Here is a 20,008-nt window from a genome sequence, read left to right as displayed (position 1 = left end):
CGACAAACCCCTCCTCTAATATGCAGACTATAAAAACAATCTTTGATGACCTTAAACTCTGCTCAGGTTTACGCATAAATTATGGTAAAAGCAAAATACTCCCTATAGGCACATCTTCCTATCCTACCTGGGCTCACGACTCACCTTTCACAGTGGACAGTTCCCACATATCATATCTTAGTATTAAGATAGGGAGGCTACCATCCTCCATATACCACCTTAATTATCCCCCATTGATTAAAAAAATCTCACAGGAACTGAGTAACTGGATGGACCTGCCTCTTTCGCTCATGGGAAGATGCCACCTGATAAAAATGGTCAGCTTTGCCCGTTTGTTTTATCCTCTCAGAACGATCCATTTGCTTTTGAAACACAAAGATATTATAACCCTCAACAATACATTCTCCAAAGTTTTATGGCGCAACAAGCGACCACGTATAGCCTTTGCAAAATTGTATCTTCCAGGCGCGAAGGAGGTATTAGCCTCCCCAATGTTAGAGCCTACAACCTCTCTTGCCTTTTGAGGATAGGATTGGACTGGATATCTCAACTCTCTCATTATTCGTTTACCTCCTGGAATCATCAATGGCCCACCCATACTCCCTAGCAGCCCTTCTTCACTGCAGGTGGAAAATTGTCCCCCCACTTCTACAACATTCTCTTCTTAGGGATACAGCCTGGAGGGAAACGGTAAAAGCACTGAAATGATCACCCTTCATGTCAAGCCATCTCCTGTTTCAAGGCAACCCCAGTTTCATACCGGGCGTAGATTGCAAGATCTTCTCAATCTGGCAAAAAAGGGTCTTACAAATTTCTCAGATCTGTGCAATATAGACGCAGGCGCCCCCTTACTTTCTCAAGCATAGCAGGACCTTCTCCCTCCCTCAATCGCATGTTTTCCATTATGCGCAATATGGCAGCTTTCTGAGAGACTCCTGTGGTGAAGAGAACAAGAGATTCCAGCTATCTTTCTTGCACCAGCTACTACGGGGTGACTCATATAAGATTTCGGGCATATACAAACCCTTCTTGCTAAAATGCTCACCCCCTTTAGCTTCTTCATCAGTAGCGAACTGGAGCAAAGACTTTCCTAAACCAGACTTAGTGCAAAAGCTACTGCAAGGCTACAAAAGAACCCTTCAGTTGTTTCCCAACGAAGTTTGGAGAGATACTCAATTAAACATTTTACACCGTGCTTACATTCCCTTTCTGTCAGATAAGAACGTTGAGGGCGGAGCCAGATGCCCCAAATGCCGCCAGCCAAAACCTCCCCTCGCTCACGGGTTTTGGGCATGCCCCTATATCTCTACTTTCTGGAACCAGGTTCTCTCATACATCTTCGAAATTACATTGCTAAAAGTACCCAATGACCCCCTACTACTCATCTTTGGATACTGGGATGACCAACTGCTGCCGTGGTCCCCTACCACCCATCCAGTCAGCAAGGACTGGGTCTCGATTAGTCTTTTATTAGCCAGAAGATTAATCCTGAAAGAATGGATCCCCCCACACGGCTCTCAGACCTTCCAACTCAAACAAGAGCTTCTGAGGTTGCTTCTAAAGGACAAACGTAACACCGATTTCAAGCAGGACAAGGCCAAAACACGTTTCTACTCCAGATGGTGGACTTTCATGCACACAACCTTGTCGCAAGAGGAACTGCAAAACTTTGAAAGCTTTGCATTCTCCTACTATAGATCTCCTTCGGCCACTCCAGAAGAAGCAGACACCTCAGTTTTAACTGTATCTGTGGACCCAGAGAACGCAAATGCCTCTCAGCTTAACCTTTCTCCCTCATCGCCGTCCATCTCAACCACTCCTGCCTTACATGAGTGATCCTAATTTGTCATTTGTAACTTGTACCTGCATCCCAATCTTAGTGACGGACTCCTAGGTCGAGTCTCTCTCTTGCCTGTGGACATTGTTTAGTGTTGTCCCCCTAGTTCTTTTTTATTTTTCCTTTCCTTTTCTTCTCCCCCTTCCCCCCCACTACACCCCTCCAGTACCCCCTCTTCTTCAGGGACCCTCAGTATTCAATCTATTCAGTTGTATCAGCGTGGTATTTGTCTCTGAGTCCCCAGGCACGTTTACCTGAGTTATTTTTTCCCATATATATCTGATAACTATCAGACCACTGTGTTATACCAAATGCTCAAAATTGATTGTAACACGATTGTATAATCACTGTTATGACTCTTTGTACTGCCTTTCTTTCAATAAAATCTATTGAAAAAAAAAGAAAAAGATAACTGTAAAGTAATGCATTTGGGTGCTAAAAATATGATCGTAAGTTACTTGCTAGGGGGAGAACCACTGAAGGAATCCAGGATGAGAAAAGATCTGGGGGTCCTAGTGGATAACAGGCTCAGCAATGGCATGCAATGACAAGCTACTGCATAGACATGTGCAAAAGGAAAAATTTTGTTTGGTTTTGTTTCGTTTTAATTTGATAATTAAATAATTTCGTTTAGTTATATTCGTTAAATTCATTAAATTCATTTTCAGATTTCGTTTAGTTTTCTACTGAATTCGATAAATCAGTCCCATTCAAAAATATTTCAACCAAATTCGAAAATATTTCTACCGGATTCGAAATTATTTCAACCGCATTGGAAACTATTTCAACCGGATTCGAAAATATTTTGCGACCTGACTTTAGGGCCAAGTATCTCAGGGTGACTTGGTGCTAGAAACAAATTTGGAGATGTTGTAGTGCTAGTTCTATTGTGTTTTCATACCAAATTTGGTGTTTCTAGCTATAAGTGACCCCGAGATATGTGGCCCCAAAGTCGGGTCGCAAAATGTCATTCTCTGCTGCAGAAAAGTACTTGGCCCCAATTCTATGCTAATTGTAAACCTGAACATACTCTCAATAAAACCTTTTTGACTGTGAAAAAAAAAAATTCCCCCAATAATGCCGTTGTCATTAATCTTTAAATAAATGTGAAAATATCTCCTTTCTACATTTTTTTAAACCTCCTAATAGTATATTAGTATGTTTGATACAACCAACAATTTGCTAAGTATTTAACAAGTGAGAAAACGCAAAAACATCAGTTGCAAAGATTTTATTGAGCAGGGTTATTTAACCAGCGACAAAAGATTCAGAATTTAGCATTGTACAATGAGAGGAGAGTGGTTTATTTTGCAGAGAAGTAAATGAGTAGATCAAATTATAGGACAAACATGACGTCTTCATTTATCACAGCAGAAATGTCCTTGGCCGTGGCAAGGATCACAAGGATCAGGACAGCACGGGACTACACAAGGGTTACACGGATTGCATGGATCTGCCAAGAAAAAAAACCTTCATTAGTCATATATTAGATCCTAACCCCTTCACGACCAGAGGTCATTGAATTTTAAATGCTCAAAATTAGTTTAGCATTATGATTGGCTGTCATAATGATCACATGATGAAAAAACCTATCTAATTAGTTCCTGATCATTTTAAATCTTGTTTACATTTGCATTTGGGAGGTGATAAAAATGTGTGACTTAGCTGCATTTTTACTGCCCCTTAATCAATCCCTCTAAAAGCAGACCTTCAGTCATTTTTTCGACTTTCCATCTTTTAAATCTGCATTAAAAAAATATATATATATATTTGACACATGTCCCCCAGACCCCCATACCCCTTTCCGTCTTTTTTTTTTTCCTGCCAGTAATTACCTTATATAACCCACTTTCTATTTCTTATCTGATAAAAAGCCTAGGCTTATAACATCATGCACAGCTCTCTCTCTAACTCTTGTGAGAGTTTGCCAGGAAGGGTGGGGGGGAGTCATAGGAGGGCCAATCAGGGCTGCAGAGTTGGAGGTGTGCCTCTGTGTGTCTGTGTAAATCCAGGAAGTGAACAAGCAGCAGCTTCAGCTGCCCACAGTTAAAACGGCTGCAGCCAGACATAGTAGAGGGAGATTTCTGCAGCATATTTGGTAAATACAGAATCACAGTATATATAAAATAATATGAAAAATGGTTGGAGGAAAGCTTCAGAATGGCAATGATGTTTTATTACAAATTATGTGAGCAGACTGCAGTTTCTCTTTAAGCTGTAAAAGCAGGGGATAGCATGCCAAAGCCACAAAGGGCTTTACAGCAGCAAAAATGATATACCTGAAAGGGTATGTGCCGCTACAGTGCAATGCACAGAGCTGGTGTGAGTTTTTAGGGGTCAAAACATCTCCTAGCTATCCACCATGATCTGCTCTTCGAGAGCCAAACTCTGTGGAAACAGACACTTAATCTGAGACCTGTGGCTGTGATAAGTCCCAGAATTAGTAGAGGGCAGAGATGTGCACTCTTAGTTCACAGTTGCAATATGGACTAACATTATCATTTTCATGGTAAGGAGAGCTGAGATATCTTTATCTACAGACTGTAGATGAAGCGTGCATAAGCAAAATATATGTGATTAGTAAATGCATATCATTGGTTTGCAAAACAATTCATTTTACAGTCCTCTTGGCAAAGAGTGCCAACCACCCTATTGGTAATTAAATTGCAATCATGTTTCACTCCATGTTGCATTAATATGCCAAAGCTATGGGGAATTAAAACTCCACTATTTATACCAACTGTGTTGTGACTGGTAGGAAAAGGTTGAAGTATTGCTACATACTTGTGGAGAATTTGTAAGGATATAGTTGTCACTTTTGATCTTCTGTTGGACAAAAACAACTGATATATTCAGTAGTGCTTAATTTTGTGCAGATGTCCCCCCATTATCAAGATCATAAGTGCATTTATAAGCCACCTGTAAAAGAAACAACACAAAATGTGTACTGTTTGTGATATGTGAAAAATCACCTTTCTCAGAGATGGGAGGATTGGCTTATTTATACACTCTTCATTCAATATCCTAAATACTTAAAGAGGAAGTAAACTCAGAGAAAATGTTCCCAGTAATCATATGACCAGTATGTATAGAGTTTATAAACTCACCAGGATAAGAATTAGCATTCTAGGATCTTTCCTGCTGTTTCTGCAGCTTGGTATATTTTTTATCTTTTCCTGCCTAAGCCAGCACCATCTTTGCAGTTGACTTTCAATTCAGCCTCATCTGTATTTCTGCCCTTTTCTCTCTGAACAAGCCAGAATCTCGAGCATGCTCAGTAAAGATTAACCAAACCTCATTTTAGTTAACCATTACCATGGCAATGACCCGACAAACCAATAAGAGCACACAAGGAAATTTCCTCTTAGTGAAAGAATGAATGTCCTTGTTGACACCCCCTGTGATATAGTTGGTCACATGGGGAGTTTCAAGAACACTGAGATCTCATGGAATTGTGATACCATAAACTTTGCTATCGGAGGCACAGTGAAGCAACGTCACATAGATGAATAGACTGACATCTTGCTGAGTGTGCCGTAAATGAGGGACAAAATGCGCGAGTGACGTCACTAAAATGTATATCGGCGATATCTCCCAAACAGAGCAGTTTGTGACATTTTTAAAGCCACCTGCAAGCAAGTGATTGCAAATTGCTTTACATGAGGTAAAGTTGGGCAGGGGGGTTTACAACCACTTTAAAACAATAATCTATTGCTCCTCTTACCTTGTTGGCGAACATAGACGGTACCATGGTGATGATGGTGAGGCTTACATGCTGAAGATATAGAAACATATATTAAAAAACACCAAGTAACAGGTAAAAGCAACAAACTAAACTTTAATGTTCCCAGCCAGCAAAACACTGCAACTGTAGTCAATTCTACTTAATTTATTCGTAACCCAAGATTTAGTAATCTTTTGCACCTAGAGTTCATCATAAGCTTTTGAGTGGTATTACCACCACAATGACATGATTCTGTCTTCTGCAACTAACTTTTTTATCTCTTAGGGAAAGGATGGAGGATGCGGTAGGTGAAATAAAAACATCTGACCTTATTTTCTCCAGGTTGAGGCTTATAGTAGACTCCAGTCAGATTATAAAAATTAATTCTACTCTTCAGTCTGTATGCATAAATTCAAAAATTTATCAAATAACATTTAATGTTATTAGCCAAATATCGAAACCACAGTTAAATCTGCATAATTCAATTTTTCCCCGGATTTAATAATCTACTGCAACTGGAGTTGATCATGTTCTTCTGAGTGTTATCACCATCACCATGATATGGTTGTCTTTTTTTTTTTTTGCTCTTGCGTACAGGAAGGAGCCCGCGGTAGGTGAAATCAGAAAACCTGACCTTACTTTCCCAGGGTTGCGGCATATAGTAGACTTCAGTCAGATATTCTGCACATAAGGCCATCTGTTTATTTCATATCAGACCTTTTCAATCTAATTTCTCTTCCAACCTATTTGGGATAACAGATGGAAATTCCCAGTACCACTACAGGAACACAATGCTGTATACTGTATGCAGCTGATGCTACATACATTTTATGCAGCACTGATAGCGGACAGAAATCAATTAGTAATGGAAATAGTTTGTTTGGGCCAGCTTATTTGTGTATTTAAAATTAAAGTAAACCTACATTCAAGTTTTTAAAAGAATACAAGTCCGGCTAAAATTTAATTACAGTTATTTATACGATAACTTATACACACGCCTACCCAAACATCTTTAGCAGGAAATTATAGGAAAGAAAGACTTTTACAGTGGAAGAAGTACATACAACCTTTTTACATTTATCTATGTATAAAAACGATGTAGTTTATAAACATAACACTTACGGTCTTGGCATGGATCTTTGCAGACTACTACCTTTTGGCAAGGGTTGCATGGATCTTGGCAGACTACTACCTTTTGGCAAGGGTTGCATGGATCTTGGCAGACTACTACCTTTTGGCAAGGGTTGCATGGATCTTGGCATTGGATCTTCTGGGCAACACATTTCCCTTTGATTCCAGACATATCTGCTTTTAAGTTTGGTTTCCTTCTTGGAAAATTCAGAAGAATTTTTTGATTGTTTGAATAATGTATGAGGGCACCTTTTTATATATACTGTAAGTGGAGGTGGAATTAGAACACATTCCTCCACTGGCTGGTCATACCAGATTTACAAGGTGTTTAAACACTCTCCACATATTTATCGTTTACTTTTGTCTATTTGTTTGGTCTTTATTTAGCACTTTGCTAATTATTTACTGTACCTACACTCTATGATTTACTCTTTTTAATATTTTTTTTTAATTAATTTTTAATTGTTTTATATACTGATGCATAGTTTTAATTTGGGATTATGTGTTAGAGTGCTGATTGAAAAATTGTAGTAGTAGTTATATTTTATATTGCAGCATGTTGCTAATATTAAGATGTGTGACATTACTCAAAAGCTAAACATGTTTGCGTATATGGGTCTTGATTATTCAGAAGTAGGGATGAGCTTTGAATTCGACTCGAACATTGCCTGTTCGCCTGTTCAGCGAACAGTGAACAATTTGGGCTGTTCGCGGCAAATTCGAAAAGCCGGGAACACCCTATACAAGTCTAAGGGAGAAATCTAAAGTGCTAATTTTTAAATGGTAATATGCAGGTTACTGTCCTAAAAAGTGTTTGGGGACCTGGGTCCTGCCCCAGGGGACATGGATCAATGCAAAAAAAAGTTTTAAAAATGGCAGTTTTTTCAGGAGCAGTGATTTTAATAATGATTAAAGTGAAACAATAAAAGTGTAATACTCCTTTAAATGTGGTACCTGGAGGGTGTCTGTAGTATGCCTGTGAAGGGGCGCATGTTTCTGGTGCTTAGAACTGTCCCTGCACAAAGTGTCATTTGTGCAGGAAAAAGTCTTTTAAAATCACTTGCGGCTATATTGTCGGCTCCCGTAATACAGAGAACCCTCAATGAGTGTTCTCTGTATTAGCCGACAATTCATTCATTCATTGATAAAAAAAAAAAAGCGCGGGGGTTCCCCTAAATTCGATTACCAGGCCCTTCAGGTCTGATATGGATATTAAGGGGAACCTGTGTCAATTTTTTAAAAAAAATTACGTGGGGGTCCCCCTAAATATCCATACCAGACCCTTCAGGTCTGGTATGGATATTAAGGGGAACCCCGCATCAAATTAAAAAAAAAATTAACGTGGGGGTCCCCCTAAAAATCCATACCAGACCCTTTATCCAAGCACGCAACCTGGCCGGCCGCAGGAAAAGAGGGGGGACGAGAGAGCGCCCCCCCTCCCTCCTGAACCGTACCAGGCCACATGCCCTCAACATTGGGAGGATGCTTTGGGGGTCTGTGACCCCTAAAAGCACCATGTCCCCATGTTGATGGGGACAAGGGCCTCATCCCCACAACCCTGAGCGGTGGTTGTGGGGGTCTGCGGGCGGGGGGCTTATCAGAATCTGGAAGCCCCCTTTAACAAGGGGACCCCCAGATCCCGGCCCCCCCCCTGTTTGAAATGGTAAGGGGATACAAAAGTACCCCTACCATTTCACAAAGAAAGTGTAAAAATGGTTAAATAAGACAAACACACTTTTGAAAAATACCTTTATTAAAAATAAAAAATAAATAAAAAAAAGATTCCAGCGGTGGTAATCCACTCTTGCTATCCAGCGATGGGGGATCTCTCAGTCCAGCGCTGTCCATACATCCGTCTTCTGTCTCCACTCCGGAGACACTGCGGGGATCCCAGCGCTGACGTTTCTTATATTAGGAGGGCGGGGCCACCCGTCACCTGACCCTGCCCCTCTGACGCTGGTGAGGGGAGCCAGGGGTTCCCCAGTGACGTATGGGTTACCCCGCCCCCTCTGATGTAATGGAAACCTGCGTTACATCAGAGGGAACGGGGTCACCCATACGTCACTGTGGAACCCCTGGTCTGGTATGGATATTTAGGGGGACCCCCACGTCAATTTTTTTTTTAAATTTGACACAGGGTTCCCCTTAATATCCATATCAGACCTGAAGGGCCTGGTAATTGAATTTAGGGGAAACCCCACGCTTTTTTTTTTTTTATCAATGAATGAATGAATTGTCGGCTAATACAGAGAACACTCATTGAGTGTTCTCTGTATTACGGGAGCCGTCAATATAGCCGCAAGTGATTTTAAAAGACTTTTTTTCCTGCACAAATGCTGACAGTTCTAAGCACCAGAAACATGGGCCCCTTCACAGGCATACTACAGACACCCCCCAGGTACCACATTTAAAGGAATATTACACTTTTATTGTTTCACTTCAATCATTATTAAAATCACTGCTCCTGAAAAAACGGCTGTTTTTAAAACTTTTTTTTGCATTGATCCATGTCCCTTGGGGCAGGACCCAGGTCGCCAAACATTTTTTGGGACAGTAACTTGCATATTAGCCTTTAAAATTAGCACTTTAGATTGTGAACGTTCGAGTCCCATAGACTTTAATAGGGTTCTAAAGTTCACACAAAATTTAGGTCTGTTCGCAGGTTCTGGTGCGAACCGAACAGGGGGGTGTTCGGCTCATCCCTATTCAGAAGTACATCATTACTTGTCCTTTGTTTATGCTCTATTCACATTTACTTTTTAGTGCATATTCAGTTTGACACATAGAGACACAGTCTAACAATCCACATTTTCAGAAGCAGGCCAACTGTGGCAACCTTTGTATCTCATCTTCATGACAAATGTAATGTAAAAACTTGGCTGATAAAGTCTGCTGATTACAGACCCCAACAAATTGGTCTTAAATATGGATTCACAAAGTGTTTTCTCATTAGAACAGCTTGGCAGTGGATGGATCTAAGCCACAGGCCACTACATGTCCTGTAAAATTGCTTTAGCTATTACATTCCCTTATCTTCCTTTCCATGCCATTCAGAGCAGACTGCGCTGTCAGTCAAGCAACTGATCAAGCTAGAGAGGGGAACACATGTCATACTGCACTTCACTCTGAATGCCTTGAGCCAGGGCATGTAATAGCTAAAGAGATGTCACATGACATGTGACGTGCTGCAGGTGTAGCTTTGCCTCAGCCTGGTCTGTGCTGTGGGAATGAGAATCATGATCACATGACCTAATAAGTAAGCCCTGTGTAGTAATACACTAAGCATAGTACACATATACTATAGTAATATCCTTAATATACAGTAGTACAATATACTATACATACCTTATTTATCGGCGTATAACACGCACTTTTTTCCCCTTAAAATCAGGGGAAAATCGCGGGTGCATGTTATACGCAGATCCTCCGTGATTTCCGCACGATTTTTGTGCTCTGGGCGGCTTTCAGCCGCCTTCGGCCCTTCTCGTGGCTTTCGGCCGCCTTTGTCCCTTCTCGCCGAGAAGGGCCGAGGCGGCCTAAAGCCACCGAGAAGGTCCGAGAGCAGCCAAAAGCCACCAAGAACTTCCAGACGTTGCCGAGATACACAGGACATCTCGGTGGTGCCATTTTTAAAAACATAAGCTGACATCACTGATGCACAAGGCTACAATGATGGACAAACTGCATGACAAGGCTGCATGACAAGGTTGCATGACGGACAGGCTGCATGACAAGGCTGCATGACAAGGCTGCAATGACAGACAGGCTGCATGACAAGGCTGCATGACGGACAGGCTGCATGACAAGGCTGCAATGATGGACAGGCTGCAATGATGGACAGGCTGCAATGATGGACAGGCTGCATGACAAGGCTGCAAATGACACTGACAAGGCTTCAGATGGACACTGATAAGGCTGCATTGATGGGAATTTAAATGTAAGTTTTTTTTTTTCTTAAATTTCCCTCCTAAAAGTTTTTCCCACAAAATTCTCTCCTAAACTTGGGGTGCATGTTATACGCTGGCGCCTGTTATATGCCGATAAATACGGTAAAACTTAGCTAAATAGGAGCATGTGCATTGTGGTGGCAACAATCTGCAGGCTCTATGTTGCCACCAGGAAGGGGAACAAGAATGGCAGGGTCACCAGGTATTTTCCATTAAAGGAAATATTTATATTTAAAAATACCAGCACATATATTTAACACATGTATTTAGGAAGATCTATGTACAACGCTATATATATATTTTAAGGTTTAGAATCACTTTAAGCATGGGTTTCAGATCACTTGTAATTGAAGTTAATTCAAGGTTCCCCTAATGAGTTACTTTCAGCTCTGCTCTTCTAGTAGACCCTGTAAGCCCTTGTACACACGGTCGGACATTCCGACGGAAAATGTCCGATCGGACCATGTTGTCAGATAATCCGACCGTGTGTGGGCTCCATTGGACTGTTTCCATTAGAATATCCGACCGACAAAGTTTTAGAGCTGGGCTATAAAATTTTCCGACAACATGATCCAATCAGACCTTTTCCGATCATTTTTAGAGAATTCCGATCGGACAAAGTGCCCCGCATGCTCATATCAAATTACGAGACCAAAGCTATTGGCTACTAGCCTGAACGTAGTCCTATCGTAACAAAATTACGTCATCAAGTTCCGAAAGATCGGATTTTCCGACAACTTTGTCCTACCGTGTGTATGTAACACCAGTTTCGGACAAAATCCAATGGATTTTGTTGTCGGAATGTCCAACTGTGTGTACAAGGGCTTACAAGTAATTAGACCAGTAAACATCTTATCACAAGAAATACCTTTCATGTTGGTCCTGAAGAAGCGGATTTATTCTGTGAATTGCATTGATCTGTGTCTTTGAAATAGCTTAATATGTAAAACAATTGAGTAATAGCTGTTGAAACGTAAATGCTTAAAATGTTTTTTTTCTTACACACTTAGTGGGGATTTACTAAAACTGGTGCACACAGTATCTGGTACAGCTGTGCATAGTAATCAATCAGCATCTATTTTATATTGTCAAACTCGAATTGAACAAGCTGAAGTTAAAATGGATTGGTTACTATGCAGAGTTTATGTTTGCACCAGTTTTAGTAAATCTCCCCTTTAATGTACTTGAGGCCATGTTTATCATGAAAATGTCTAGAGAGATTTTATGGATTTATAAATACATTTTGTATTTTTTTATAAACAGTAGTTTATAATATTTTTCTTGAGTGTGATGTTTAAAGTCCCATTTAGTAGTGATAATACTGTCATTGGGTGGTGAGTCATTTTGGCAGTGGCGAAAAATTGTCGGGCAGTAGCCACCATGATTGACTATAAATCTATACCTGACTGAACTGAAGAGAGAGCTTCTCTTAGATCTCCTATCCACTATCCCTTGGAGTTGGTGTAGCAGAATGAGGAGTAGAGTTGGATTGAACACCCCTCAGTTTGGTTTGTGCCAGAACTCTCGAACATCGCAAAAGTTCGAGCCTGAACCACAAACCCCATTAAAGTCTATGGGACCCAAACTTGAAAAATCAAAAATGCCCATTTTGAAGGCTTATATGCAAGTTATTGGCCATAAAAAGGGTATGGGCAACCGAGTACTGCCCTGGAGCATGTATCAATGCAAATAATGTTTTAAAAAAATATTGTTTTTGAAGGAGCAGTGATTGTAGCCTCCCTGGCGGTATGATTATGTCAGATTTTTGCGTCTCAAAGCAGTACAATTGTTTTGCATAGAAATTTGACGTTTTTATATTGTAGGCCTGTAATTCTTAGCAATGGCACACTTAAATCTGCCCAAACAAGAGTCTAGTAGATATCCCGGGTATGGTAAAGTTTGAAACACAAAATCATAAATCATAATATAATAAATAACTATAAATAATTATAAAAAATAATAATATAATAGTTAAATTGCTCAATTCTGAAAGTGATCTAATTTACTATCACTGTTTTCTAGCTGATCTAAAATCACTTTTGATGTAAAGGGGCACTTCTTGGTTGCTATGGATAATCTCAAGTTTCCAGGCAGAAAGAACAGTATATATAATGTAAAACTGCATGCAGGGCATTGGATAGAACACTAGGGACAAAAGGGTTGTGAAATAATTTCATACAGTAATGTAATCAGTAAGATTACAGTGTACTGTATGTATTATGAATTTTCAATTTTTTGAATTTGCTGCCGGGCTCCACTCCTCTTGCGTCGTGATGCTCGCAGGGAATGGAGCCCAGCACACAGGACATCGGGACGGTGGACAGAGCCTGCAGACACAGTGGGGGGACATCGCAGGAACCTGGAGACAAGGTAAGTACACTGTACCAGGATCCTGCAATGCAATCCCAAGTGTGGCTCAGGGTTTGCACTAATGGTACTGAAATTCAACCCCGAGCCACACTCGGGAAAACCACCAGGGAGGTTAATGATGCTTAAATTGAAACAATAAAAATGAAAAATTCCTTTAAATATAATGCATGGGGGTCCCCTTAATCTGCCTGTAAAGTTGCACATCTGTACAGTTGCTGCACAGTTGCTGCACAGTTGCTGCAGCAAAATTGACATATTTAATGAAAAAAATTAAATTTAAATTGATTTTCCTGGCTGCAGGTTTTCAAACCATTGTCAGCAGTACATAAATGTGAAAAAAACAGCGTGGGGGTCCCCCATAACCATACCAGGCCCTTTGGGTCTTTTAAATTTTATCCAAGTCCCCACTAGAATGATATAATTCTTCCATAGTACAAGTATATTCCACTCTCCTTAATTTCCCATAGATGGAACTTCTTGCAAGCTCCAGAACTTTGGAATCAATCCGTTGGCTGCAGTTAATAAATGTGGAATTTAAACCCACTAATTACCCATTAGTAATCAAGACTGTATTGTTAATAACATGTCACAGAATGCACCCTTGTGACTAACAGAAGCCAGGTGATAGCTAGACCGTTGTTCCTGATTTTTATGGACAGTTTACTGACTGGAATGGTACTGGCTGATTGAAGAAAATATCTAAAAAAGGGCCCAGATTTATATCTGAAACCTATAGGCCAGTCAGTCTAACATTAATAGTTTGTAAACAATTGGAGGGGATGATAAGGGACTTTGAGGAAGTGAGCTGTCGTCTGGATAAAACTAGGCCTCTGGACGTAGTATACACTATCTGGATTTTGCAAAGGTATTTCATTCAGTTCCCCACAAACATATACTTTGCAAACTGTCAGCATGGACCATAGAAAGTGTCCAAAGGGTGGTGTTAAATAGTGAGTACTCAGAATTGTCTGGTGTGGTCAGTGGGGTCCCCCAAAGATCTGTCCTGAGACCAATTCTGTTTCATTTATTCATAAATGACATAGAGGTTGGTATAAATAGCTCAATCTCAGTGTTTGCTGATGATACAAAGCTAAACAGGGCAACAACTTCATAGCAAGATGTGGAAACCTTACAAGAATGCCTAATTAAAATAATGGGCTGGGCAACTACATGGCAAATGAGGTTTAATGTTGAGAAGTGTAAAGTCAACTTCTGGCCAGGCGCCCCATGGAGTAGCTGCGTCCCCTCACAGCTCCCACAGCGCAATCAGAAATTGGCCAATATAAAATCCTGCCCGACCTCCGGCGGACTACGACAGGCCGACTGCCTGTCACCACTGGAACCGGCGAATATACTTCGATTCAGTGGGTGCGGACACCCTCCACAGCCGGTTCACTCCGCCTGGCCGCTCATCAAATTGAGGCCCTGGCTTCGGCCTACTCGCACAGCGCCTTCCACCCAGGGGCCTGTGCATCAATAAATAGACGCTCAGACACATCAAGCGGACTTATCGGGGGCCCCTTTCACCCCCCTTGCACAGACTTGGCCAGGCTTTAGTCCAGACTAGCCTGCATGCAAGGCCTCGCCGCTCCGATGGACACAGCCATAAATTGAGGCCCCGGTCTTGGCCTACAATCCCAGCATGGCTAAAAAGGGGTTTGGATCACTACAACACCCAGACTCTGGTGTACAGAGGCTCCCCAGGTACCCGCACATGGACCATTTTGTGGAAAAAAAACAGAGCATGCTCCCAAACAACGGAATTGATCCACCAGGCCCAATCCCAAATGGAGGCCCCTGCTCCGCCCTCCCCGGTCGAAGAACCAGACATGGAGGTGAGCACTAACATATCATCCTCTCCCCACTCCTGATCTCTCCCCCACGCATTCAGCTCCCTCATCTCTGAATCAGGGGGACTGCAACACTGACCACATCGCTCAGGCTGTAGCTGCCCTTTTGTCCCACATGATAACTGTCTCAGTCGAAAAAGCGGTGGATGCGGGGATGAGAAAAATAAAAGCACAACTAGGGGAACACTCCACCAGAATTGGTGAAGTTGAACACAGTCTTTCCAGTTTGGAGGAAGAAATCTACCAGACGCAAGCCACAGAACAATCGCAGGATAAGACAAATCAATACATACTAGACGATCTAGAAAATAGATCTAGAAGGAGCAATTTGAGATTTGTTGGGGTTCCAGAATCGCTACAATCATCGTCACTCATGGAATTCTGTGCCAGACGCATTCCCAAGGCACTGGGCCTCCCTGGCCCCTGCACAGTCGAACGAGATCACCACATGGGCGCATATAATTCTGACCGCAAGCTTCCTCGCCCGATCATTGCAAAATACCTCAATTATTCAGTTAAAACCACCATCTTGCAAAAGTTCACACAAACTAGATCTCTTCAAATTGATGTTGTCAAAATCTTGATCTTCACAGACTACTCAAAAAAGGTCTCAAAAAAGAGGAAAGCGTTCCAACACTTTTGCGCAGAGCTTCATCAACAACAGATGAAATTCACGTTGCCCTTCCCTGCGACTCTCCGCCTTAAAGGTACCCAATGGAGATCAACTATCCTTTCAGGAAGTTTCCAAAGCGGAGCCCTTCCTGCAATCTCTGTGATCAGATACACATTCTGACTCCCCGATTAAAGCCCCTTCAAACAACCGACTCCTGGACCAGCAAAGCCCGATAAACGACTCACCGAGACGCTTCAGGTCGTCTGATCCTGCCCACTGCAAAACCCCACGCTGATACAAACTTCTAATGCTACTGTGACCCTCTTAGATCCACAAGTCAAGCTTGTCCTATTAACACTCAAGTCTCCTTTGCAGGCTAACTCAGGTATTGAGCTATGAAACATTTGACTGTGCTCTTGTTTTGACTGTTTATTGTTGTTTTTATGTACTTATCTTAACACCAAGTTATCCAGTTTCTCCTTCCATAGTCTCTCTGTGCTTGACCCCCTCCCCTTCTGCCCACAAGTTCATGCGCGGGCTGCCATAGTGGTTGCCAGCACCGAGCCTGTAAGGGCATGTATTGACCAATTGCCTGGATCACTGAGTGAGTTGATATACACAGAGACTCCACTTTTGGTTTGTGTTGGTTTTGTTATTCATTTTAACCTCTCCTGTTACATCCCCTCCTATTGTACCTCTCCGGCAGCACTGCTATGCCATAGTCAGGTCGCTCTGGTAAACTTTGATGGGTCCACTAGAACCATCAGGCCTCTACATATTAGGCACAATATACTTTCACATACCACACGCAAGATACTCCCTACAGGAGAGTGACCTCATTCAACGTAAAAGGTCTTAGATCCCCCTTTAAGAGACTAAAAATACTCATCCACCTAAATAGGCTTAAAACCGATATAGCCCTGCTCCAAGAAACTCATCTAACTTCTTCTGACTTTCAGCATTTGCGGAAACTCTAGGTGGGTACCATTCTGGGCTCTAGCACACTTAATCACAAGGCGAGGGGTTATCGTTCTGATCCACAAAAATCTCCCTTGCGAAGTACTGTCAATCGACAGATAGCCAGGGTCGCTTCATCACGGTACATATAAAAATGGGAAATAGAACACTGTTGATCTCCAACATTTATGCACCAAACAATCCCGGCAAGCCATTCTTTAGCGAGTTGTCAACTTGGCTGTTACGCACACCGCATCTTCCACACCTAGTTAGAGGGTACTTCAACACCATCATGGATCCCTCAGATGATAGGTCCTCCCCTAAACGACAACGACCTCCTACTTCGCTCTCTGACCCCTCTCACTTTGCTTCAACTATGGACTCCCTCCACCCCCAAGATGTTTGGCGTCTCTACAACCCATCTGACTGAGACTATACCTTCTATTCTATTCCACACAACATTTTCACTAGAATTGACTATCTCTTCTGCTCCGACACCCTTATCCCAATGATCTCAGGGACTGACATTCACGATATTGCCACATCGGATCACGCCCCCACTTCACTTACTCTAGATACCCCCAACTTGCATCCCTCTCCGCAGATCTGGCGTTTTCCCTTCTATCTCCACAACAACGCAGATTTCCAGCACTACATGGAGGGAGCCTGGTCTGAATTTTCTGCAGCCAACTCCCCCCATACAGGCGACCCAAACCTTTTCTGGGAGGCTGCTAAAGCCTTCCTCAGAGGTCGTATCATATCTTATGCTGCCTCATTTAAGAAAAATTATTTGGCAAATTATAAGAAAACCAACGACGAACAGAGCAGTGCTCTCTGTAGACAAAAGATACACCTGAAAACAGGCGATCGTGACAGGCTGCAAAAAGCTCCTTTGATATCTGGGCGGACACCCACGAAGGAACACGCAGGGCACACCTGGATGCCACTCTCCATACATTTGGGAATAAAGCCGGCAAATTGTTAGCCAGGCTCTGCAAAGGCCCATTCCGTCCAACACACATTACTTCCCTTCGAGATTCCACGGGCAACATAAAACACTCTCAACAGGACATAAACGAGATAATGCTGCATTACTACTCTTCGCTCTATGCCATAGACCCCTAAGACATGAACAAGACCAACTCTTTCCTAGAAAACCTGGACCTACCCACGATTTATCCCTCCCAACTTGAATCCCTCAATGCCCCCATTTCCCTACCTGAAATATCTAAAGCTATTAGGAATCTAACTCCCTCAAAAGCGCGGGGACTGGGTGGGTCCACCGGGGAATTTTATAAGACCCTACACTCCATAACCGAACCCACTCTCCATGCTGTTTACAATGGTATACCCAATAAGAACCAGGCCATCATCAAATTGATTTAAAAAACGGGTAAAGACCCCCAGGAACCAAGCTCGTACCACCCCATTTCCCTTCTTAATCTGGATATAAAGATACTTTCGAAAATAGCAGCCTCTAGACTAGCTTCCATTATCCCCTCTTTGATTCCCCCAGCCCAATCAGGCTTTGTGAAAGGAAGAACAGCCACCATAAATATCCGAAAGGTCATGATAGCCCTGGAATATGCCAGAAACAATCCGGGGGAGGGGGGGGATCACGCCATCATCACCATGGACACGGAAAAAGCTTTCAACAATGTCAGCTTGGATTGGTTGTTTTTGATGTTGTCACAAGACAGGGCTGCCCCCTTTCACCTCTTCTTTTTAATATAGCTATAGAACCCGTTTCTTGTTATCTCACGCATAAGGCCCCTTTACACTGTATCAAAATAGGCACACAAGAACTAAGTACATCACTATTTGCTGATGACATACTCATCTTCTCGACAAACCCCTCACGACTCACCTTTCACAGTGGCCATTTCCCACATATCATATCTTAGTATTAAGATAGGGAGGCTACCATCCTCCATATACCACCTTAATTATCCCCCATTGATTAAAAAAATCTCACAGGAACTGAGTAACTGGATGGGCCTGCCTCTTTCGCTCATGGGAAGATGCCACCTGATAAAAATGATCAGCTTTGCCCTTTTGTTATACCCTCTCAAAACGATCCTTTTGCTTTTGAAACACAAAGATATTATAACCCTCAACAACGCATTCTCCAAAGTTTTATGGCGCAACAAGGGACCATGTATAGCCTTTGCAAAATTGTATCTTCCAGGCGCGAAGGAGGTATTAGCCTCCCCAATGTTAGAGCCTACAACCTCTCTTGCCTTTTGAGGATAGGATTGGACTGGATATCTCATCTCTCCTATTATTCCATTTACCTCCTGGAATCATCAATGGCCCACCCATACTCCCTAGCAGCCCTTCTTCACTGCAGGTGGAAAATTGTCCCCCCACTTCTACAACATTCTCTTCTTAGGGATACAGCCATAGCCTGGAGGGAAACGTGAAAAGCACTGAAATGATCACCCTTCATGTCAATCAAGGCAACCCCAGTTTCATACCGGGCGTAGATTGCAACATCTTCTCAATCTGGCAAAAAAAGAGTCTTACAAATTTCTCAGATCTGTACAATATAGACACAGGGTGCCCCCTTACTTTCTCAAGCATAGCAGGACCTTCTCCCTCCCTCAATCGCATGTTTTCCATTATGCGCAATATGGCAGCTTTCTGAGAGACTCCTGTGGTGAAGAGAACAAGAGATTCCAGCTATCTTTCTTGCACCAGCTACTATGGGGTGACTCATATAAGATTTCGGGCATATACAAACCCTTCTTGCTAAAATCCTCATCCCCTTTAGCTTCTTCATCAGTAGTGAACTGGAGCAAAGACTTTCCTGAACCAGACTTAGTGGAAAAGCTACTGCAAGGCTACAAAAGAACCCTTCAGTTGTTTCCCAACGAAGTTTGGAGAGATACTCAATTAAACATTTTACACCGTGCTTACATTCCCTTTCTGTCAGATAAAAACTTTGAGGGCGGAGCCAGATGCCCCAAATGCCGCCAGCCAAAACCTCCCCTCGCTCACGGGTTTTGGGCATGCCCCTATATCTCTACTTTCTGGAACCAGGTTCTCTCATACATCTTCGAAATGACATTGCTAAAAGTACCCAAGGACCCCCTACTACTCATCTTTGGATACTGGGATGACCAACTGCTACCGTGGTCCCCTACCGCCCATCCAGTCAGCAAGAACTGGGTCTCGATTAGTCTTTTATTAGCCAGAAGATTAATCCTGAAAGAATGGATCCCCCCACACGGCTCTCAGACCTCCCAACTCAAACAAGAGCTTCCGAGTTTGCTTCTAAAGGACAAATGTAACACAGATTTCAAGCAGGACAAGGCCAAAACACGTTTCTACTCCAGATGGTGGACTTTCATGCACACGACCTTGTCGCAAGAGGAACTGCAAAACTTTGAAAACTTCGCATTCTCCTACTTTAGATCTCCTTCGGCCACTCCCGAAGAAGCAGACACCTCAGTTTTAACTGTATCTGTGGACTCAGAGAACGCAAATGCCTCTCAGCTTAACCTTTCTCCTTCATCGCCGTCCATCTCAACCACTTCTGCCTTACATGAGTGATCCTAATTTGTAATTTGTAACTTG

General features: G+C 42.3%; 2 long non-coding RNA genes across 2 annotated transcripts; both read right to left on the bottom strand.

The window, feature by feature from the left end:
• Positions 1-3,053: 3,053 nt before the first annotated feature.
• Positions 3,054-5,080, bottom strand: LOC143929905 (uncharacterized). The gene is made up of 2 exons (XR_013262638.1): positions 4,945-5,080; positions 3,054-3,290 (listed from the first exon to the last, which is right to left on the bottom strand). It is a non-coding gene; the product is annotated as an uncharacterized LOC143929905 (long non-coding RNA).
• Positions 5,081-5,589: 509 nt separating this feature from the next.
• Positions 5,590-6,876, bottom strand: LOC143929904 (uncharacterized). Its single transcript, XR_013262637.1, has 3 exons — positions 6,793-6,876; positions 6,684-6,753; positions 5,590-5,612 (listed from the first exon to the last, which is right to left on the bottom strand). It is a non-coding gene; the product is annotated as an uncharacterized LOC143929904 (long non-coding RNA).
• Between the last annotated feature and the right edge of the window lie 13,132 nt (positions 6,877-20,008).

Source organism: Lithobates pipiens, unplaced genomic scaffold (assembly GCF_037356315.1).
Source record: "Lithobates pipiens isolate NorthernLeopardFrog02 unplaced genomic scaffold, aLitPip1_a1.2 Scaffold_25, whole genome shotgun sequence".
NCBI lineage: Eukaryota > Metazoa > Chordata > Amphibia > Anura > Ranidae > Lithobates > Lithobates pipiens.
The sequence above is the reverse complement of the archived record's forward strand: the minus strand, read 5'-3'. Positions and strand labels throughout refer to the sequence as shown.